The sequence below is a fragment of the Erinaceus europaeus genome, chromosome 20 (assembly GCF_950295315.1).
Source record: "Erinaceus europaeus chromosome 20, mEriEur2.1, whole genome shotgun sequence".
Classification (NCBI taxonomy): Eukaryota; Metazoa; Chordata; class Mammalia; order Eulipotyphla; family Erinaceidae; genus Erinaceus; species Erinaceus europaeus.
In genome coordinates, this window is record NC_080181.1 from 20,655,818 (window position 1) to 20,680,410 (window position 24,593).

At 42.5% G+C, this 24,593-nt stretch overlaps 1 long non-coding RNA gene across 1 annotated transcript in view; it reads right to left on the minus strand.

Moving 5' to 3' along the window:
• Positions 1-18,347: 18,347 nt before the first annotated feature.
• The window catches only part of LOC132535003 (uncharacterized), a 175,539-nt gene continuing 169,293 nt past the window's right edge, over positions 18,348-24,593 (minus strand). Inside the window, exon 7 of the long non-coding RNA XR_009546779.1 lies at positions 18,348-19,048. This is a non-coding gene — a long non-coding RNA (uncharacterized LOC132535003). The remainder of the gene's footprint in view (positions 19,049-24,593) is intronic.

Below are 24,593 nucleotides of genomic sequence, written 5' to 3' on the forward strand. Positions count from 1 at the left end.
CCCTTCCCTCTCAATTCCTCTCTATTTCTATACAATAAATAATAAATAAAACTTTTTTTTTCTCCAGGGTTATCACTGGGGCTTGGTGCCTGCACCAAGAATCCACTGCTCCTGGAGGCCATTTTTTCCCCCCACTGCTGCTGTTATTGTTTTGTTGTTGCTGCTGCTATTGTTGTTGATGGATAAGACAGAGAAATTTAGAGAGGACGGGAAGATAGAGGGAGAGATAAAGATAGACACCTGCAGACCTGCTTCACGGCATGTGAAGTGACCCCCCTGCAGGTGGGGAGTTGGGGGTTCAAACAGGGATCCCTGTGCCAGTCCTTGCATTAAAAGTATTTTTTAAAATAGAGGGAAAATCAGGGGTTGGAGGTAGCACAGCAGGTTAAGTGCACATGGCACAAAGTGCAAGGACTGACATAAGGATCCCAGTTCGAGCTCCTGGCTCCCCACTTGGAGACGGTGTTGCTTCACAAGCAGTGAAGCAGATCTGCAGGTGTCTATCTTTCTCTCCCCATCTCTGTCTTCCCCTCCTGTCACTTGCGGCGGCGGGATGCAGAAACAGGAGGTTTGGAGCAGAAAGGGAACTCAATCCTTCATTTGCGCTGTCACCTCAGAGTTGGGTGAGAGAGCAGCAGTTTGGGCCACGTGGAGGAAACAAAAATGGCCACCTCCTGCAGCAACCTTCCCTGTGTCTAATCCCCGAAGTGAAAGGCGGGCAAGAGAAAGAGGGACGGAAGAGGAGGGCTTTTATGGGAATAGCTCTCACGAGAATGGGAAGGGGGAGGAGTAACCAAAGCACTCCAACTATCGTGGGGAATTGACAGTGCCCTGAGGGCACAACATGGCAGATGTGACTGCATCTGCACAATTTCCCAGCACCCTCCTCTCTCCATTTCTCTTTGTCCTATCCAACAATGACAGCAATAACAACAATAATAACCACAACAATGATAAAACAACCAGGGCAACAAAAGCGGAAAAAATAGCCTCCAGGAATAGTGGATTCCTGGTGCAGGCACCGAGCCCCAGTAATAACCCTGGAGGCAAAATTAATTAATTAATTAATTAATTAATTAAAATCAAGACTCAGTTACACCATTTTCCCAGAGAACACACCCAAGAAGCAACAGGTCAGAGTTTAGACTTGGGTTCAAACATCCACCTCCAGCAGAGCTAGCTGGTACAAAAACAAATGAATCAACTCAGCTACCTAATAGCCACAGTTTGCAGATATTAATTCATTTACTGGTATACTTTATTCTTTGTCTTGGCCAGAGCCTTCACCATTCCAGGCCAACTTTTTCAGACAGACAGAGAGAGAGAGAGAGAGAGACAGAGACAAAGACAGAGGGAAAGGGAAAAGATATCACAACACTAAAGCTTTCTCCAGTGCAGTCGAAGCTGGGCTCAAACCTGGGTGCTGTGCATGACACAGTAGGTCCCCTGTGAGGTTTAGCTATCATGCTGCCCTTTTATCATGGACTTTATTTAGCCTGATCTACCCAAAATATCCTTTGGGCAGGTGATCACTCTGATGCATTTTTAAAATATTTTTATTACCTTTATTTATTTATTGGATAGAGACAGAAATCAAGATCCACGTGGGATATAAAGAAGAAGAGAGAAGAGGCCAGGTAGTGGTGTACATGGTTGAGTGCATGTATTACAGGTTCAAGCCCCTGGTCCCCACCTGCAGGGGGAAAGCTTTGCAAGTGGTGAAGCAGTGCTGTAGGTGTCTCTCTCTCCTTCTCTATCACCCTCTTCCCTCTTGATTTCTGGCTGTCTCTATCCAATAAAGATAATTTAAAAAAATTTTTAAAAGAGAGAGGAGAGAGATAGACACCTGCAGCACTGCTTCAGCACTTGCAAATCTTTCCACCTGCAGGTGGGGGCTGGGGGCTTGAATCCCGGTCCTTGCACACTGTAACATGTGCACTCAACCAGGTGCACCACCACCGGCCCCCTCTGATGCAGTTTTAACTGACATATGTTTCATTCTTTTTTTTTTTTTTTCCTCCAGGGTTATTGCTGGGCTCGGTCCCTGCACCATGAATCCACCGCTCCTGGAGGCCATTTTTCCCCCTTTTTGTTGCCCTAGTTGTTGCAGCCTCGTTGCGGTTATTATTGCCATTGTTGACGTTGCTTTGTTGTTGGATAGGACAGAGAGAAATGGAGAGAGGAGGGGAAGACAGAGAGAGAGGGGAGAGAAAGATAGACACCTGCAGACCTGCTTCACCGCCCGTGAAGCGACTCCCCTGCAGGTGGGGAGCCGGGGGCTCGAACCGGGATCCTTACGCGGGTCCCTGCGCTTTGCACCACATGCGCTTAACCCACTGCGCCACCACCCAACTCCCATGTTTCATTCTTTTTTCCATATGTCTTTGATACCTTTTTAAAACCCTTACAACTGCTCTCAGCTTACCAGTCAGGTGTCATGTACTTCGTGACTGACAGTTCTCAACCAGGGCACCACTAGAAGCCTGCCTTAAAGGAGCACACCAATGTCTCAGACCCTTCATGTCACATGCACACGATACTGCACATTCTCTCCCTTTTCTTTTCTTTTTTCTTAAAGTAAGTTTTTTATTCTTTTATATTTATTTGTTTTCCCTTTTGTTGCCCTTGTTGTTTTTCATTGTTGTTGTAGTTATTCTTGATGTCGTTGTTGTTGGATAGGACAGACAGAAATGGAGAGAGGAGGGGAAGACAGAGAGGGGACAGAAAGATAGACACCTGCAGACCTGCTTCACCACCCGTGAAGCAACTTCCCTGCAGGTGGGGAGCTGGGTGCTCGAACTGGGATCCTTATGCCAGTTCTTGTGCTTTGCGCCACGTGCGCTCAACCCACTGCACTACCGCCCGACTCCCTCTTTTTTTTTTAATAGCCCTTTAAAAAAAAAATGTGATACTCATCAAAGTTCTACCAAGCTTCTTTAAGAGAATAGAACAAAAACTACAATCATTTATCTGGAACCAGAAAACACCTAGAATTACCAAAACCATCTTGAGGAAAAGAAACAGAAATGGAGGCATCACACTCCCAGATCTCAAACTATATTATAAGGCCATCATCATCAAAACAGCTTGGTACTGGAACAAAAATAGGCACACAGATCAGTGGAACAGAACTGAAAGCCCAGAACTAAATCCTCACACCTATGGACATCTAATCTTTGATAAGGGGGCCCAAAGTATTAAATGGAAGAAGGAGGCTCTCTTCAATAAATGGTGCTGGGAAAACTGGGTTGAAACAGGGAGAAGAATAAAATTGAACCACCTTATCTCACCAGAAACAAAAATCAACTCCAGATGGATCAAGGACCTGGATGTTAGACCAGAAACTATCAAATACTTAGAGGAAAACATTGGTGGAACACTTTCTCACCTAAACCTCAAGGACATCTTTGATGAAACAAATCCAATTGCAAGGAAGACTAAAGCAGAAACAAACCAATGAGACTACAACAAATTGAAAACCTTCTTCACAGCCAAAGAAACTATCACACAAACAAAGAGACCCCTCACAGAATGGGAGAAGATCTTCACATGCCATACATCAGACAAGAGACTAATCACAAAAATATACAAAGAGCTCAGCAAACTTAACACCAAAAAAGCAAATGACCCCATCCAAAAATGGACAGAGGATATGAATAAAACATTCACTTCAGAGGAGATACAAAAGGCTAACAAACATATGAAAAACTGCTCCAGGTCACTGATTGTCAGAGAAATGCAAATAAAGACAACACTGCGATACCACCTCACTCCTGTGAGAATGGCATATATCAAAAAGGACAGCAGCAACAAATGCTGGAGAGGCTGTGGGGACAGAGGAACCCTTCTGCACTGCTGGTGGGAATGTAAATTGGTCCAGCCTCTCTGGAGAGCAGTCTGGAGAACTCTCACAAGGCTAGACATGGACCTATCATATGACCCAGTAATTCCTCTCCTGGGGATATACCCCAAGGACTCCATAATACTCAACCAAAAAGAGGTGTGTACTCCTATATTCATAGCAGCACATTTCATAATAGCTAAAACCTGGAAGTAACCCAGGTGCCCAACAACAGTTGAGTGGCTGAGAAAGCTGTGGTATATATACACAATGGAATACTATGCAGCTATTAAGAACAATAAACTCACCTTCTCTGACCCATCATGGATGGAGCTAGAAGGAATTATGTTAAGTGAACTAAGTCAGAAAGATAAAGATGAATATGGGATGATCCCACTCATCAACAGAAGTTGAGAAAGAAGAACAGAAAGGGAAACTAAAAGCAGGATCTGACTAAATCTAGAGCAGGGCACCAGGTAAAAACACTGTGGTGAGGGGGAGGGTGGACATTTGGCTTCCCAAGGGGGCGGGGGTAGGAGGGTAGGAGGGGACACAGTCTTTTGGTGGTGGAAATGGTGTCTATGTACACTCCTATTAAATTGTAGTCATATAAATCACTATTTAATTAATATGAGAGGGGAAAATTGATTGTATGTCTCGAACTTTTTAAAACACAGACTGGGTCTTTTTAATACATAGGCTGAGTCTTTGATATGTTGACTCTCTCTCAAAAGCCTAGACCAGGAAGAACACAAGCAACCGTGGCACAGCTATATACAAGATGCTGGGTATTATACAGCAAACCCTAACAAAGGGACTTTTCAAAGTTAACCCAATTACCAAACAATGTGACGATAACAATAACTATGCATTATCTTCTTGAACCCTAAGACAGCAGGAACCTCACATTTCCACTATAGAGCCTGTATTTCCCCCAGTCCTGGAACCTTAGGGTGGGGCGCACTTTCCTGCATGCTTCTCTCAATTCATACCAAATAATATTGCATCCGCCAATCGCAACCTAATCAACGCAACGAGTGCCACCTCAGCATGCTTCACTTCAGACTGTGTCCAGAGACTTCAGGTGTGGAATGACAACCCTTCAGCTTCATTACTCGGGTGAGACCTTTCCTTTCATAGTATTCTCTAATTCCATTCCAAGTGGTTCATTTCCTAACAAAGTCCCAAAACCTATATATAGACCAGGTCCCCTGAGATAGAGCATACGTTCACACGTATCCATAAACTAGGGCAAAATATACACAAAAAAGCAAAAGTACACAATAGTCTGCAGTGAGTACCCCCCAACACTTCATCTGCACTATTCCAGCCTTTAGGTTCATAATTGTTCAACAATTTGCTTGGTTTTGTATGTTTGGTTTTGTATGAAAAGAGTTTCAGCCACCAGGTTCCAGATGCCAGCAGGATGCTGACCAGAATTCCCTGGACAGATGACCCCACCAGTGTGTCCTGGAGCTCTGCTTCCCCAGAGACCCACCTTACTAGGGAGACAGAGAGCCAGGCTGGGAGTATGGATCGACCAGTCAACACCCATGTTCAGCGGGGAAGCAATTACAGAAGCCAGACCTTCCACCTTCTGCATACCACAATGACCTTGGGTCCATACTCCCAGAGGGATAGAGAATGGGAAAGCTATGGGGGGGGGGGGGGGGGAATAGGATATAGAGATCTGGTGGTGGGAATTGTGTGGAGTTGTGCCCCTCCTATCCTACGGTTTTGTTAATGTCTCCTTTTTAAAACAAATAAATAAATAAAAAGAAAAAATAAATAAAAATGAAAAATTCAGACTAGAGGGTGGGGTGCATAGCATAATGGTTATGCAAAGAGAATCTCATGCCTGAGGCTCCAAATTCAGACTGAAGTTAATGGTGCTGGGTCAGGTAGGAGTTATTTCCAGAAGAGAGATGATAAACTGAACCCAGTGCATCCAAGTGCCTTGTCCAAAAGCACACAGCAAGAGGCAAACCCAGAGCTGCTGGCCTCCAGCCCCACTGCTCTATCCTGGACTCATGTTTCTTGTTTAGCTGATAAAGCCCAGATTCACAGCTGCATGGGACACCAGGAAGCCCCAATTCTGCCATCCCTCTCTGTCTTTGGATTTGATCTCACAAATTCCCAGCAGCCTGGCGGGGGAGGAATCCAGCACATTTGGGGAGGCGCCTGCAAGCCACCCCACAGGCAACATTGTTCTTACTTCAGAGTCTGTGTCCTGCACCTCCTCCTTCACCCCAGAACCTCTCAGGAAACCGGAGCTCCTGTAAGGTTAGCCAGAGTGCATTAAAATATTCTCCTTTTCAGGCTAAAAGCATCTGCCTCCTTCACAAAGAAGGTAGTAAACCAGTTATAATTACACACCAGCCACTGGGGAGAGTGAAAGTGACATTTAGCAATACTTAAGCCTCGGATCTGTGGTGGCTGCAGTAAACATTATATAATTGCTGCGGCATCGATCCCAACAATTAACGCCAAAAAAGCAGACAGGATGGAAGGCCTCCAAGAAACTGCCACAACCTGAGAGTAAAATGGAACCCCAAATCTCTCTTGGAGACAGCTTCCCTCCTCCAAATGGGAAGACTACTTTTTTTTTGTAATGTTCTCTATTCAAAGGATTTTCATTGCAAGTTTTCCCAGATTCCATGAGACCCGGAAACAAGACAGGCAGATGGAGAAGGCTCAAGTTCTCCGGGGTAGGGCAGTGTCGCACCAAATTAATGGCACATACTACAATCAGCAAGGACCTGGGCAAGAATCCCAATTCGAGCTCCAGCTCCCCACCTGCGGGGGGAGGGGGGGTGGCGTTTCACAAGCAGTGAAGTTAGTCTTCAGGTGTCTATTTTTCTCTCTCGCACTCTATCTCCCCTCCCCTCTCTATCTTCCCTCCCCTCTCAATTTCTCTCTAGCCTATCCACTAAAAATGGGGGGAATGGCCTCCAGGAGCAGTGGATTCCTAGTGCAGGCACTGAATCCCAGTGATAACCCTGAAGCTGAGAGAGAGAGAGAGAGAGAGAGAGAGAGAGAGGAGGAACAAGTTCTCTGATCATCTCTCCAACCCCTGCTGGTCTAGTCCACTAACCAGGGAACTTCAAGGTCAGACAGGGCTGGATCACAGAAGGTAAGGAGCACCCTGCAGGAATGACCTCCAGAGGCTAAGGCTTAGTACTGAATGGAACCATTTTATATTCTGGAAGGGGGGGGTGGGGGGGTATGTCAACAACTGAACTGCAGCAGTGGGGGTGAGGAGAACTGAACACATCCAAGAGGTATTTAAGAGGTGGTTCCAGATGTTCACATGATGCCAACTGGACTTCCCTGGGCAGATAACCCCACCAATGTGTCCTGGAGCCCCATTTCCCCAGAACCCCACCCCACCAGGGAAAGAGAGAGAGGCTGGGAATATGGATAGACCTGTCAACACCCATGTTCAGTGGGGAAGCAATTACAGAGGCCAGACCTTCTGCACCCCATAATGACCCTGTGTCCATGCTCCCAGAGGGCTAAAGATTAGAAAAGCTATCAGAGGAGGGGATGGAATACGGAGTTCTGGTGGTAGAAATTGTGTGGAGCTGTACCCCTCTTATCCTATGGTTTTTGTCAGTGTTTCCTTTTTGTAAATAAAAATTAAAAAAAAAAAAGTTGACAGAGACAGGACCCACTGAGAGCTGGTAGGGTGGTTTCAGGTTTTAGTGACTGGGAGGCTGGTGGCACTGGCCCATAGAAGGATAGGACTGGTCCTATCCTCTCCCGGATCAACTAGGAATACCAAAGGAGACCACCCGGACCGAAACAAGACAGGACTAGAATGACCACAGGAACCCAGTAAATCACCCGTGAGTACAAACACGCGTGGCTGGTGACAGAGAGGAGAGAGGGGCCTAAGGAGAGATTAAGTGACTGCTCACAGTTCAACAGTTTGTCAGTGGAGACACCACCTCCAGTCTGCTCCACCAACAAGGGGACAGCTGAAGGGAGGAAAGGACTCCCCAGAGACTCACCAAGTGCAACTCTGAGTCTCCATTGCTACTACCCTCAGAATCTGGAGCAGCAACAGGGAGGGACACCAGGGCACAGAGATCTAACCGGGAAACTCAGGAGAAGACCTATACCTCGGTGGCATAGCTAGGGGCTGTGAAAGTCTCTTTGCATAACTACTGGATTATCTCTGGCACACCCTGCTTTATTTCTTGGTCAGGAGTCAGTGATTAAACAAAGAAGCCTATTGATAGTTTAAAAGCCCTCAGGCTCCCATAGCCTACAGGGGGAAAAAAAAAAAAGGCTTTTACACCACTGAACTCCAACTCAGGGATTGAAAAAACTGTTAACTTATATAAAATGGTTAAAACAACAAGAAAAAATATTGGAGACTCGAACCAGGACAAGAGTCCAGCTAAAAGTCCTCCAGAGGGTGAAGCACAAAACAACGAGTTCAACATCCAAACATTAGCCAAGGAAATAATAACAGGAGTGAGTAAAGAATTTGAAAAAATTGTAATCAGAAATGCAGGAACAACAAATGAGAATATGGAAGAAAATTCTAATAATCTCATGGTTATTAGAGAGCTGAAAGCTGAAATCGCTGAGCTAAGAAGGCAACTAGCTGAACAAGCTAAAACAGTATCAGAGCAGGGCAACAAAATAGATGAACTCCAGAAAGCAGTAGAGGGCAGAGAGAATAGAATCAATGAGGCTGAAGACAGAATTAGCAAGATTGAGGATGAATTAGAGACAACTAAAAAAGAAGTAAGAGATCTCAAAAAGAGATTAAGAGATGCTGAAAACAACAACAGAGTCCTATGGGATGACTTCAAAAGAAACAATATACGCATTATTGGCTTACCAGAGGAAGAAAGAGAAGGGGAGGAAGAAAGCATTCTCCAGGCCATAATAGCTGAAAATTTCTCTAGTCTAGACAACACCAAAGACATAAAGATTCAAGAAGCCCAGAGGGTCCCAAACAGAATTAACCCAGACCTAAAGACACCAAGACATGTCATACTTAGATTGGAAAGGAATAAGGATAAAGAAAGGATCCTCAAGGCTGCAAGAGAAAAACAAAGAGTCACCTACAAAGGAAAACCCATAAGATTAGCAGCAGACTTCTCCATACAAACACTACAGGCCAGAAGAGAATGGCAAGATATCTATCGAGTGCTCAATGAGAAAGGCTTTCAGCCAAGAATACTATATCCTGCTAGATTGTCATTCAGACTAGATGGAAGCATCAAAACCTTCTCAGACAAGCAACAGTTGAAGGAAGCAACCATCACCAAGCCTGCCTTGAAAGAAGTTCTGAAAGGTTTCCTATAAACAACCAGACCACCACAAATAGGACATATATCAAAACACTCTAAAACTCTACAAGAATGGCGTTAAAATATCTTCAATCTTTGATATCAATAAATGTCAATGGCCTGAATTCACCTATTAAAAGACACAGAGTAGGAAGATGGATCAGAAAACACAACCCAACAATATGTTGTCTACAGGAAACTCACCTAACGTAACAAGACAAACACAGACTTAAAGTGAAAGGATGGAAAACTATCATTCAAGCCAATGGCCCACAAAAAAGGGCAGGAACAGCTATTCTCATATCTGACATGATAGACTTTAAAATACATAAGATTAAAAAAGATAGGAATGGACACTACTTAATGCTCAGAGGATCAGTCAATCAAGAGGACTTAACAATTATTAATATCTATGCACCCAATGAGAAGCCATCTAAATACATCAAACTTCTACTGAAAGAGCTACAGCAATATATTAACAGTAACACAATCATAGTAGGGAACTTCAACACCCCACTATCTCAACTTGACAGATCATCCAGGAAGAAAATCAGTAAAGACATAAGGGAGCTAAATGAAGAGATAGATAACCTAGAACTATTGGACATTTTCAGAGTCATTCAGAGCAAGTTGTGGTATATATACACAATGGAATACTACTCAGCTGTAAAAAATGGTGACTTCACCGTTTTCAGCCGATCTTGGATGGACCTTGAAAAAATCATGTTGAGTGAAATAAGTCAGAAACAGAAGGATGAATATGGGATGATCTCACTCTCAGGCCGAAGTTGAAAAACAAGATTAAAAAAGAAAACACAAGTCGAACCTGAAATGGAATTGGAGTATTACACCAAAGTAAAAGACTCTGGGGTGGATGGGTGGGTGGGGAGAATACAGATCCATGAAAAATGATGAATGAAATAGTGGGGGTTGTATTGCTAAATGGGAATCTGGGGAATGTTATGCATGTAAAAAAAAAAAAAGAAGAAGTAGAAACGCAAAGCAGAAATTGACTGAGTTTGGCACCAAAGTAAGAAAGCAGAGGTACACTAGAGTTTGCAGTGAGTACCTCCCTAATACTTCCTCTCCACTTTTCCAAGCTTTGGGTCCATGATTGCTCAACAATTTGTTTGGCTTTGTATGTTAACTCTCTTTTCAGTCACCAGGTTCCAGGTATCATCAGGATGCCGGCCAGACTTCCCTGGATTGAAGACACCACCAATGTGTCCTGGAGCTCAGCTTCCCCAGAGACCCACCCTACTAGGGAAAGAGAGAGGCAGACTGGGAGTATGGACCGACCAGTCAACGCCCATGTTCAGCGAGGAAGCAATTACAGAAGCCAGACCTTCTACCTTCTGCAACCCTCAATGACCCTGGGTCCATGCTCCCAGAGGGATAGAGAATGGGAAAGCTATTGGGGGAGGGGATGGGATATGGAGATTGGGCGGTGGGAATTGTGTGGAGTTGTACCCCTCCTACCCTATGGTTTTGTTAATTAATCCTTTCTTAAATAAAAAATAAATAAATAAATAAAAAAGAAGGATAGGACTGGTGGAAAATGACAGTGTGTTTATTTTTTAGGTAAACTAATTATAAGGTGTCTATGGAGTATTCAGATAAAAGGAGAAAGTAGAAATAACTCAAGAGAAAGGCTGGGGGTGGGGGAGGATACATAAATGTGAACTGCACCTAGGAAGTGAGTGACCATGAGGTGAGGGAGAGGATGAAGGAACTCAAAATGAAGACCTGGGAGATGCTAGTTATGAGCTGGAGGTGGGCTCAGTAAAGGAGACAAATGGAGAGGGGAGAGCTGGCCAGAGAAGGCTTATATGCAATGAGGCATCTCTGCAGGGCTGTCTGAGAGAAAAGGAGTCAAATCAAAGGGACCCTTCTGTGCACATGCCTTGAGGCAGACATATGCCTGGAAGGTTCAAAACACTCATCAGAAGCCGGCCTAATGAGTGAGGTTAGTGAAAAGACAAACAGTATGAGATGAAGTCAGACAGGGAATGGTGTGAGGTAAAATTGTGTCTGCAGTACACACGAATCACCTGGAGAACGTGTTTAACTTTTTTTATATTTATTTATTTATTTTCTCTTTTGTTGCCCTTGTTTTTCATTGCTGTTGTAGTTACTATAGTTGTTATTGATATTGTCAGTGTTAGAGAGAGGAGGGAAGACAGAGATGGAGAGAGAAAGACACCTGTAGACCTGCTTCACCGCCTGTGAAGGTGACTTCCCTGCAGGTAGGGAGCTGGGAGCTCGAACTGGGATCCTTATGCCGGTCCACGTGCACTTAACCAGCTGCGCTACTGCCCAGCTCCCCTGGAGAATGTGTTTAAATGTAGGCCTGAGAGTGTTTAACTTTTTTGTTTACCAGAGCACTGCTCAGTTCTGGTTTATGGTGGCATGGAAGGTTGAACCTGGGACTTCAGAGCCTCAGGCAGGAGAGTCTTTTAGCATAACCATTATGCTGTCTCCCCACCCCAGCCCCAAGTGTCTTAATTTATAACAAGTACCTACCTAGCCCAGGAGAGAGGTTTGAACCAAAAGTAATCTTAGAACCTCTTAGGACATGGTTACCTGTGGTTTTTGTTGTTGTTGTTGTTGTTGTTATTGTTTTGCCTCCAGCTGGGGCTCTGTGGCTGCACTCCAAAGTTGCTGATGACTTTTGAGAAACCGGAGTACAGAAGTTTTTGAGTCCAGAGTTTCTGTGATATCCTGAGAAATTTTTTAAAAGTAAGTAAACAAATAAAGGTAATGGGGTTATCCCACAGATACTAAGAAGATAATATTCAAATAACTCTACATAAGTTTGACAACTTTGATGAAATACACAAATTCCTTGAGAAAGTCCACCTATCAAAATATTCTAAAAAAAAAAAAAAAAAAAAAAAGACATTATCACCTCCAAATCTACTAAAGAAAAAAAATACATATTTTAAAATCTTCCAACAACAACAATAACAAATTCCAGGCACAGCTGACTGCACTGGAAATTCTACCAAATTTAAAGAGAAAGAAAAACGGATGTAGATTTTCTAAAGTAAAGGAAGAAACTCCTTGCAGCCATTTGATGAGCTCAGCTTTCCACTGACAGCAAAATCAGACAGGACTATCAGCAAAAAGAAAAACCACAGGCAAATATTCTTCTTGAATGTAGAAGTAGTACCTTCTCCCATATGCTCCAACAAATCAAATGGATAGTAAAAACAAAACAAACAAACAAAAAAAGATAACATGTGATCGAGTGTGATTTATCCCCCTGGAATTCAAGAAGTGTGCAACACGCAAAAAAAAAAAAAAAAAAAGAAGGGTGGTCTGGGAGGCGGCGCAGTGATCAAGCTTTTGGACTCTCAAGCATGAGGTCCCAAGTTCGATCCCCGGCAGCACATGTGCCAGAGTGACGTCTGGTTCTTTTTCTCTCCTTTTATCGTCCTCATAAATAAGTAAAATCTTTAAAAAAAAAAAAAAAATCAATTAATGAAATTCACCAAGTCAACAAACTGAAGATGAAATACTGTACTGGTGTCCCAGAGCTGCCATAACAAATTACCACAAATCGGTGGCTTAAAACAACAGAAATTTGTTCTGGAACGTGGAAGAATGAAATCAAGATGTTGACAGGCCCATGATCCTTCTAAAGGCTCTTGGAATTAATTCTTCTGCTACTCTACTCTTCTGAGGGTTTCCAGTAATCCCTGGTGTTCTTGGATTTGTGGAGTTATAACTCCAGTCTCTGCTTCTATCTTCTTCCCTGTGTTTTCAAATCTCTTTCTACTGATATGGACACCAGGCACGGGATTTAAGAGGCATCAGAATCCAGTCTGACTGCATCTTAACTTGATTCTACCTGTCTTAGCCCTATTTTCAAATGCTAGAAGAAGAAGAAGCCTTATTTTCCAGTTAGGTCACATGGAACTGGGTGTTAGAACTTCAACATATACTTCGGAGGGATAGAGTTCATCCCACAAGGAATGTCACACAATCATCTTAATAAATGGAGAGAAAGCATTTGAAAAGTCCAATCACCACCATGATAAAAACTCTCACCAACTGGAAAAAGAAGAGTTGCTTTTTTTTTTTTTTTTGCCTCCAGGGTTATTACTGGGGCTCAGTGCCTGAACCACGAATCCATTGCTCCACAAGGCCATTTTTTACCTTTTGTTACCCTGGTTGTTTTTATTGTTGTTGTAGTTATTATTGTTGTTGTTACTGATGTCATTCATTGTTGGATAGGACAGAGAGAAATGGAGAGAGGAGGGGAAGACAGAGAGGGGGAGAAAAAGACACCTGCAGACCTGCTTCATCGCCCGTGAAGTGATTCCCCTGTGGGTGGGGAGCCGGGGGCTTGAACTAGTTCCTTCCACCGGTCCTTGTGCTTTGCGCCACATGTGCTTAACCCGCTGTGCTACCGCCCGACCCCCGAAGAGTTGCTTTTTAATCACATAAAGCATAGCTGCAGAAAACCTCCAGATGTTATCATACATAATTATTAAAGGCACGGTGGTTTTTCCCCTAAGATGGGGAACAAGGAAAGGTCCCCTGCTTTCATTGTTTCTATTTCTCATCATGCTAGAAGTCCTACCCAATACAATAAGCAGAGAAAGATTAAAGGGAGAAGGAGATGGAAAGGAAGAATAATCTTTATTTCTTTCTAGACAACATGATTTCTATGTACAAAATCCCAAAGAACCTATAAAAAATTTTCAAGTTAATATGTGAGTTTAGCAACATCAATGTTCAAAAAAAAAAATTGTATCTGTATTTACTAGCAATGATCTACTTAAAGTTAAATTTTGCAAAAATTCAATTTATACTAGCAGCTCAAAACCATGAAATACTTAAGTATAAGATTAGTTAAGTATGTGGGAGTCAGGCAGTAGCACAGCAGGTTAAGTGCAGGTGGCTCAAAGTGCAAGGCCTGGCTTAAGGATCCCGGTTCGAGCCCCTGGCTCCCCACCTACAGGGGAGTTGCTTCACAGGCGGTGAAGCAAGTATGCAGGTGTCTATCTTTCTCTCCCCCTCTGTCTTCCCTTCCTCTCTCCATTTCTCTCTGTCCTATCCAACAACGATGACAACAATAATAACTACAATAAAAAAACAACAAGGGCAACAAAAGGGAATAAATATATTTTTTTAAAGATTAGTTAAGTATGTACAGGATCAATATACTTAAAAATATTGATGATAGAAATCATAAATAAATAAGAGCTGTAATGTTTGCAAATTTAAAGGCTTGGTATTGTTACGATATCACTTTTTTTAAATGAGCTACAGATTCAACACAATTTCAATTCAAAACACTGCAGGAATCTTTGTAGAAATCAATACTCTGATTCTAAAAATATTTTATGAAAAGACAGGGAAATTGGCATCAGCCAAAAAAAAGCAATTTTGAAGAACAAAATTTGAGAAATCACACCACCTGGTTTCAAAACTTGCTATAAAGGAATTTTAACAGTAAACAGGAGAGTAAAACGATGGAAAGCAGGATAGACACAGCAGTAGGCTATGGCCAGCTCAGCCCAGCTCATGAGAACCAAATTTCTTTTTTTTTTTTTTTTTTTTTTTTTTTTTAGTTTTAAAACAGTTCTTTTTTTTTTTTTTTTTTTTATTAATTAACAAAACCATAGGGTAGGAGGGGTACAACTCCACACAATTCCCACCGCCCAATCTCCATATCCCACCCCCTCCCCCGATAGCTTTCCCATTCTCTATCCCTCTGGGAGCATGGACCCAGGGTCATTGAGGGTTGCAGAAGGTAGAAGGTCTGGCTTCTGTAATTGCTTCCTCGCTGAACATGGGCGTTGACTGGTCGGTCCACACTCCCAGTCTGCCTCTCTCTTTCCCTAGTAGGATGGGTCTCTGGGGAAGCTGAGCTCCAGGACACATTGGTGGTGTCTTCAATCCAGGGAAGTCTGGCTGGCATCCTGATGACACCTGGAACCTGGTGACTGAAAAGAGAGTTAACATACAAAGCCAAACAAATTGTTGAGCAATCATGGACCCAAAGCTTGGAAAAGTGGAGAGGAAGTATTAGGGAGGTACTCACTGCAAACTCTAGTATACTTCTGCTTTCTTACTTTGGTGCCATACTCCAAACTCAGTCAATTTCTGCTTTGCGTTTCTACTTCTTCTTCCTTTTTTTGTTTTTTTTACATGCATAACATTCCCCAGATTCCCATTTAGCAATACAACCCCCACTATTTCATTCGTCATTTTTCATGGACCTGTATTCTCCCCACCCACCCACCCACCCCAGAGTCTTTTACTTTGGTGTAATACTCCAATTCCATTTTAGGTTCGACTTGTGTTTTCTTTTCTAATCTTGTTTTTCAACTACGGCCTGAGAGTGAGATCATCCCATATTCATCCTTCTGTTTCTGACTTATTTCACTCAACATGATTTTTTCAAGGTCCATCCAAGATCGGCTGAAAACGGTGAAGTCACCATTTTTTACAGCTGAGTAGTATTCCATTGTGTATATATACCACAACTTGCTCAGCCACTCATCTGTTGTTGGACACCTGGGTTGCTTCCAGGTTTTGGCTATTACAAATTGTGCTGCCAAGAACATATGTGTACACAGATCTTTTTGGATGGATGTGTTGGGTTCCTTAGGATATATCCCCAGGAGGGGAATTGCAGGGTCATAGGGTAGGTCCATTTCTAGCCTTCTGAGAGTTCTCCAGACTGAGAACCAAATTTCTATGAACATTTTCAGGAGTTTTACAGTTGTTTGATGTCAGATGGGTAGCTTGGAATGGTCTTTTGTGAGAGCATTTGAAAAACCAAAATCAGGACTACTGCAGTAACTCACCTGGATAACGTTCCCACCTTGCCCTGCCTGTGACTCAGGAGGTTGAGCTCCATCTTGACCGCACTGGAGGGAGCTTCAGTGCTGTGGTGTCTTTTCTTCACTGTCTTAGTCTTTTTTTGCCTGAGATAGTTAGCTTGGAGCCATGAAGGCCTTTAGAAACAAAAAAAAAAAAAAAAAAAAAAAAAAAAGGAAAGGAAAGGAAAGGGAAAGAAAAATCAATCTCCACAAGTCAAAAATCCCCAGTGGAACCCTCAAGAGTCAATTCTTTTTTTTTTTTAAGAATTTATTTATTCATGAGAAAGATAAGCAGAGAGAGAAAGAACCAGACATAACTCTGGTACATGTGCTGCCAGGGATTGAACTCAGGACCTCACAGTTGAGAATCCAATACTTTATCTACTGCGTCAACTCCCGGACCACAAGAGTCAATTCTTAAACATGCACCAGCATATATCACACCTACATCAAGGGAACAGAATAGATAATCCACAAATTGACTCATATTTCTTTGGGTAGTTTGTTTTCAACAAAGGTAATTAGATAGAGGGAAAAGATAATCTTTTCCACAAATGATACAGAGCAATCGAACATCCAAATGCACAGGGGAAAACGAAGGAAGGAAGGAAAGAAGGGAGGGGAGAAGAACTGAAGTTTTTCTATGCATTTCTTGACATGTAAATAAGAATTCACTCCCAAGTGGATCTTAAATCTAGATGTAATATCTAAAACTACAAGGCTATTAGATAAAACAGAGGGCTGGAAGGTGATGCACTCAGTTAAGCATACACAGTACGAAGCACAAGGATCCAGATTCAAGCCCCCGCTCCCCACTGGCAAGACACTTCACAAGCACTGAAGCGGGTCTCCAGGTGTCTTGTCTCTCTGTCTTTTTCCCTCTCTGTCTCCCTCCCCTCAATTTCTCTCCGTCCTATCCAATAAAATGGGAAAAATTAGCCACCAGGAACAGTGGATTCATAGTGCCAGCACTGAGACCAAGCAATAACCCTGGAGGCAAAAACATAAAGCATCAAGGAGGGGAATCTTTGTGAACTAGGATTAGATAAATATTTCTCAATATGACACCAGATTAAGAAATTAGACTTTGGACTGCTAAAACAGCTCAGCTGAATAGTTCACTCCTTTCCCATGTCTGTGACCCAGTAACAGTCTGGCCCCCACTACATTGAAGGAAACTTTGGTGCTGTGGTCTTGTCTGTCTGTCTATCTGTCTGTCTTCCTCCTTGCCTCCATCCCTCTCTCCTTTGCTTCTCTAGCTCTATCTAAACAAATAAACTAGATTTCAGCAGCATTAGGAATTTCTGCTCTTCTACAGACACTGTTACAAGAATGAAAAGATAAGCCACTGAGTGGGAACAAATATTTGTAAATCACCTATCTAATAAAGATCTTGAAACAATATATAAAACATCCTCAAAGCTCAATAATAGAAAAAAAATCCCATTTTTTAATGGGCTAAAGAACTGAATAGGCACTTTGCATGATGATAAGCACATGAATAAACATTCAACATCATTATCCACTAGGACTACATGCTAACTGATGTTCTACTGACATATGACATCCTGCAATAACTGTGTTCTTCACAAAATTGTTTGTGTCTAAACCAGTTCTCCTATCTTAAGAAATATATATAGCATACTGATTTCCACATTTCCTGCAGAGATTTGGATTGAAATCATGTTGAATTTGTAGTCACCTTAGGAAAAAAAAAATGCCATTCTATTTATGCCATTTTATTTATACAGCAGAAAACAACTCTGGTTACCAGGGATGGGGAGTAAGAGAACAGGGTGGTGGGACTGTTCTCCACCTCCATTACAGTGATAGCTAAACCACTGAGTGTGCTTGTCAAAATATGGAGAACTGCCTACTAATACAGGTGGGTTTTACTGCGTATACACTAGTTTTTAAGGAGAGAAAAAAATCGGAAAGGATCACTTAGGTTGTTGAGCTGAGAACAGACTTTGGGACAAGACCGGACCTTTAGTAGCCCGGGAGAGAGGTTTGAACCGAAAGTAATCTTACAGCCTGTTAGGACATGGTTACCTGTGGCTTTTTTGGTTTTGTTTTCTTTGCCTCCAGGGTGATCGCTGGGATTCGGTGGCTGCACTACAATCCACTATTCTTAGTGGCCATCTTTTTCCATTGCTGTTGTTGATGTGATTGTTGTTGCTGTTAATGTTGTTGGATAGGACAGAGAGAAATCGCGAGAGAGAAGGGGAGGACAGGGAGGGAGAAAGAAAGGTAGATACCAGAGCCAAAATAGTTCAGTTGGGAGAGCGTTAGACTGAAGACTTGCAGACCTGCTTCACTACCCCCCCCCCCCCCTCGTAGGTGGGAAGCCGGGAGCTCCAACCAGGATCCTTGTACCGGTTCCTGCACTTCGCACCATGTGCATTTAACCCGGTGTGCCACCTCCTGGGCCCCACCTAAGGTTCTAATTTTGCTAAGGGGCAGAGGGGAAGATAAACTGCCAGGGTGAGGAACTGAGGTGAGCACAGGAAACAGCACTGTATACATCACTGACTTCCTTCAACCAGCCACTCCAGCTCAGAGATGACCAGCTGATCCATTTTGCTTGAAAGTTTCCTCATTTTATCACTGAAAGCCTTGCATAAAAAAAAAATAAATAAATAAAAAACCCTGAATACTGAGTGCACCAGGACAGTTGGTGACTTAAATTTACCCCCAGCTTCTCTCCACTGAATGTCTGTGCTCAGCTCAAGTCACAGCCATGCACTGGTTACCTGCACTTCTGCCTCTCAGTCCTCGCAAGCCTCAGAGCTCCTTTCTTATCCTACACAGATGAGGGATGCAGGGGTGCTTAGGAGCAGAACTGCTCTGTTGTTGTTGTTAGTGATAGGGATGGTGAGAGAGAGAAAACCAGAGCATCACTCTGGCACGCGCTGTGCTGGAAATCAAACTTGGGACCTCGTGCCTTAGAGTCCAAAGCTTTATTCGCCATACCACCTCCCAGGCTGCATCCTTTGAAGCTTTTTATGCTGCTCTGTCTTCATCCACTTGTAGGAGGGCTACTAGATGACTCTGGAAATCTGGAAGAAATAAAAGCAGGTGTCACTGCACTAGCACACAGTAGGGAGCACTATGCTCAGAACAGGTCTTTTCCCCCTTCTCACTGTTGAAATTGGGATGCATTGGATCGACCTTCTCGTGGTGCATCCCGTGAGTACCCATTCATTGGGGAAACTGATGATCCTTCCTAGCCGACTGAATCCACATGGATCCCAGTCACTTTCAAAGCCAGCAACAAGCAGCTCCTGACAGCTTTCAACCTGACGCTGTTGACTGGATATGGAAGAAGGGCAAACGCTAGAAGAAGAAGACTGTTGAAATACTGTCTTAACACAGGCCCCCCTGGGCTTTCACTGTGTCACTCGGGAGAAGTATATTCTAAGTTGTCCCCACACATCAGTTCTTCGGCAACAATCATGCACAATCTTCTAGGCCTCTTGCCACCACTCTGAGACTTGTTTCTCAACTTCATTACCTGCCCTCTTACACCTGCTTAGAGAGTGGGTGGAAGGGATGAGGGCATAGGATGACCCGCCTTGAGATGAAACGGGACCTGAGCTTGGATCCTAGCTTCCTCCATTTTCTTACAGCATGACCTTTGGCATCTTGTTCCTCTGACTTTCAGGTTTTCACTCTAAAAAGTGGGTATAATGAATTCTACCTCACTGGATCATTGAGAATTCTAGGCAAGGTTATGTACAATAGGAAAAGGCTCAACACAATAGCTGGAACAGAGCAAACAGCAAATAAAAGCAGTTCTTGGTGTTATAAAATGTGTCCAACAGGAATGCCTAACAATAGGAAAGTAGCTAATAACTTATGTTACACCATGATTTATTTATAGAATACTCTGTGATGAAGCTATTAAAAATAATGTTCGGAAGAATATTTAATGGCACAGAAAAATGTCCACAATATAATTTTAAGAGAAAAAAATCAGGCTGTAAAATTCAGGTCCCAATTTTGTTCTTAGAAAAAATAATAAATGTAAAGGAGAGTGAGAAAATGTGTGTGTGTGTGTGTGTGTGTGTGCATGTGTATGAAAGACACAGAACACAGAAATTTGACTTTTTTACATTTCATGTTCTTTTGTACCTTTAAGTTTTCACTAATGAACATGTATTACTCTTTTTTTTTAATTTTGATATTTTTTAAATTTTATTTATTTATTCCCTTTTGTTGCCCTTGTTTTTTTTTTTATTGTTGTAGTTATTATTGTTGTTGTCGTCGTTGTTGGATAGGACAGAGAGGAGAGATGGAGATTGTTGGATGGAGAGAGGAGGGGAAGACAGAGAAGAGGAGAGAAAGACAGACACCTGCAGACCTGCTTCACCGCCTGTGAAGCGACTCCCCTGCAGGTGGGGAGCCGGGGTTTGAACCGGGATCCTTATGCCGGTCCTTGTGCTTTGTGCCACCTGCGCTTAACCCGCTGCACTACAGCCGGACTCCCCATGCATTACTCTTATACCACTATGCCACATTAAAAATTCATTCATCAATTTATTCATTTAAAGGTGATTTTTCTAGCACATCCTGTGTCAACCAATATTGTGGACTCTTGGGGTCCTATGATGAAAAACTCAGCAGGTACTTTTTTCTCAAGACACCATCTACCCTTGCATTTAATTCACCTTAACTGTGTTGTATATTTGCTTTGCCTCCACAAGTTGATTGTTAACTCTTCAAGGGAAGGAACAATGACAAAGAACCTCTCCTCTGAAGCCCCAGACACTGCCCTCCACAACTTAGTGGCACAATTCACTTCCAGAATTGTGGACTGAATAAAAAGGGACCACTTTCCTAAGATTAGTTATTATAGGAAAAATAGGAAGAAATGTCTTCTTATTTTGTAGCTGGTATTATTCCCCTCCCTTCCTCTTTTGTCCTGGATGTGTTGGAGCTGGCATCTATCTGGAAGCCCAGGAGCATTTTGTAACAGGCTGAGTGTCAGGTGAAAGGAGTATTTCTTTCTTTCTCTATCTCCCACCAGCATATACAGCAAAATTGCTTTCCCCACATTTAAGCAACTCGAGACCATTATCAGTTGACCACTGCCTCTTAGATTAGGCATTCTGGACTGGTTTTTTTTTTTACATCATGGGCTCCTGGGGCAGAGTGGTAAGGCCTATAGAACTTTCTTACAATATTGTATTTCAATATATAAAATAAATACACAGGATTATCAAAACCTAAGTCTGCTGAAATCCACTTAGAAAATTATTATTATTATTATTATTATTATTATTATTATTATTATTTGCTTCCAGGGTTATTGCTGGGGCTTAGTGCCTGCACTGAAGACCAACATTTTCCCATTGTTGTTGCTGTTGTTGCTGCCGTTGTTGTTGGATAGGACAGAAAGAAATTGAGAGAGAAGGGGAGAGAAAGACAGACACATGCAGACCTCCTTCCCCATTTGTGAAGTGAACCCCTGCAGGTGGGGAGTTGGGGGCTTGAACTGGGATTCTTGCACTTTGCACTATGTGCACTTAACCCGGTATGCTACTACCTGCTCCCCAAAATACCATTCGTTAAATATGTTCTTTTTGTTTTCTATTTATTTACTTTTTGGCTAGGACAGAATGAAATTGAGAGAGGAAGGAGAGATAGATAGGGAGAGGGAGAGACATCTGTAGCACTGTTTCACTCCCAGTGAGGCTTTCCTCCTTCAGGTGAGGGCCAGGGGTTGAGCCTAAGTCTTTGCACATAGTAATGTGTGCACTCAATCAAGTATACCATCACCCAATCCCAAATCTTTTCTTTTCTTTTTTAAAAATATTTTTAATTACTTATTATTGAATAGAGATAGAAAGAAATTGAGAGGGAGGGGAGATAGAGAGGGAGAGAGACAGAGAGACACCTGCAGCACTGCTTCACCACTTGTGAAGCTTTTCCCCTGCAGGTGGGGACAGGTGCTTGAACCTAGGTCCTTGTGCACTGTTATGTGTGTGTTTATACAGGTGTGCCACCGCCTGCCCCCCCAACTATTTTCTTATATAGTAATATATATGCTTCTTTGTACCACACTAGAAAAAAAAATAATAAAACATGTTCGAAATACAAAGGTAAGTAGAATTTCAATTTGTTTTGTTTTGTTGTTAGATGGAGAAAGGGAAGTGACAGAGAGAAGAGAAAGAGAGAGAGATCACAGGACCAAAGCTTCCTTCAATGCAGTGGAGGCCAGGCTCAAACCTGGTATGTGCACATAGCAGAGCAGAGCATTATCCAACTAAACTACTTCACCAGCCCTAGAATTTCTATTTTTAAAGGTGAATCCAGACAAAGGTTGGTTTTGATAACCTTGAATAAGAACTTGAAATAGAGGGCTGGTCTTCAAGAAGGTATAGCACAATCCTGTTGGAAATTTAAATGAATTTAATTTTTTTTTAACCAGATCACTGATCAGCTCTGGTTTATGGTGCTGCGGGAGATTGAACCTGGGACTTCAGAGCCTCAAGCATGACAGTCTCTTTGCATAACGATTATGCTATCTACTCCCACCCTGATTTAATTTTTTTTCTGGTAACCATGCTAAAAATCCAATCCTCAAAGATAAAGTGTTATAAATGAAATTAAAGCTTCCACAGCTCCCTGACAAAGAAAAGTGTTTCTTAAGTACCCCAAATTCTCCAAAGCCTTTTAGTGAAACCCTAGATATAGCAGAGTTTTGTCCTAAGACCAACAAATTCATCTTAAACAAAGTCAACACCTTTGACACAACTTAGAATAGAAAGAAAAAGAAATGTGAATCTAGGGTTCGATTTTGATGCCATTAAGACAGAACTTTTTTTTTTCAGAACTAACTTTTGAAAGAGTTCTAAAGTGGTTCCAGGTGTTCAGAATTTTTTTTATCAAGTAAATTGACAAAATATGTAACTCAACTCCATTGAGGAAAAGTAGTTCCTCCAGCATTTGAAAGTTTGCAAATGATGTCAACCTCGAGCAGCAGTAACTAGCGAAGGTGCTTCAGAAGGGTCTGTAATGGTGATATCAGGACTCTGAATGGAGTCATCTCATTTGTATGGCTACATTCATCAGCCGGGGGAAAGGGCAGTAACTCATGCTATAGACTATGCTTTCCCGGATGCAAGACCCTGGGTTCAAGCTCTGATACCTCATAGGAGCACAGTGATGACACCAGGGAGCTCCACCAGATGGTGGAGTGATGTAATGGTGCCTCTCCTTCCCTCTCTCCCTTTAAATTAAAAAATAAAGATATAAATAAGCTCAGAAAGTCACTCAGTAGAACCACACAGACATAAGACCCTGAGTTCATGCATCTGACCCACTGAAGAAAGCTTTGATGCTATGGTTACCCCCACCCCCACACCCCCACAACTAGTCCCAGGGCTCTCTGTCTCTGTCTCTAGTTTAAAAAGTCAATCTGGAGCAAGGAAGCCCCAGTGGTGACAAATAGTGAAAACATTTTAAAAGAATGCATTTCTTATTCTTTTAGAAAAAAAAAAATCCTCTTGAAAGTCAGTGAGCTTCTCTGTGGTATATAGGCCCTGTTTCGCTTTCTGTTATCCTTTCTTAACAAAACCTGTAAAAGAGCCGTGGTTCAGAGATAAGCTTTTGATAAAGTTGATGACTTCCATCGCTGATTGTGGACTAAACTCCTCTTGGGATTTCTGAAAGAGCAGGAAGATGTCTCTTGATGTTAAATGCATCAAGTGAGCACACAGAACATGCTCCCTTTTGCCCTAACATAGCAACTGGACAGGGGCTCCTAAGTATAGAGTTAATATTTTTCTGTCCAGGGCAAGCAAAATAGGCTCACCTGGGAAGTGAACCTGCTTTGTGTGTCCACAGCCCAAATTTGAATCTGACCCCACCCACCACAATGAAGAATGCTTCAGTGCTGTAGTGTGGTTCTCTCTCTGTCTCTTTCAGAGTCTTCAAGGAGCACTGAAGCTCTGGCAATGGCATAATGTGTGTGTGTGTGTGTGTGTGTGTGTGTGTGTGTGTGTTCCAGTCATATTTACTTGACAAAAAAAAAAAAAAACACCTTAAACAGTTTCTAAAACTGTAGCAATTTTTATAGTTTCCAAAGGACCCACACATCAATAATTCTTCTTTGTTGATGCTAGCCAGGTTTTGAAGAATAAAGTAAGGAGATGGCTACATTGAAAATATGTCTACATTTTCACCTAGTAGCTTACCAAGGGGAGCAGTAAGCTGCCTGTTCCTTCCTAACCTGCTTCAAAAATGCCAAGATCTTCATAGAAGCACCTCACTTGACTGAAGTCACTTCTGGCCCACTCTGCACTTGCAGGGTATAAGGTTTTAGTGATGTGCATCTTCTGCAGTTTGGAACCTGGTAAAAAACGTCAAGGATGCAAGAATGATTCCTGAGGTAGGGGAGATAGCATAAAGGTCATGCAAAAAGACTTTCATGCCTGAGGCTCCAAAGTCCCAGGTTCTATTCCCCAGCACCACTGTAAGTCAGAGCTGAGCAGTACTCTGGTTTCATATATATGTCTGAAATGGGGGAAAAGAATGCTTCCCGGAGAAATGAGATGGCAAATTCACATTTCTGAGGATACCAACTTTTTAAAACTGAAA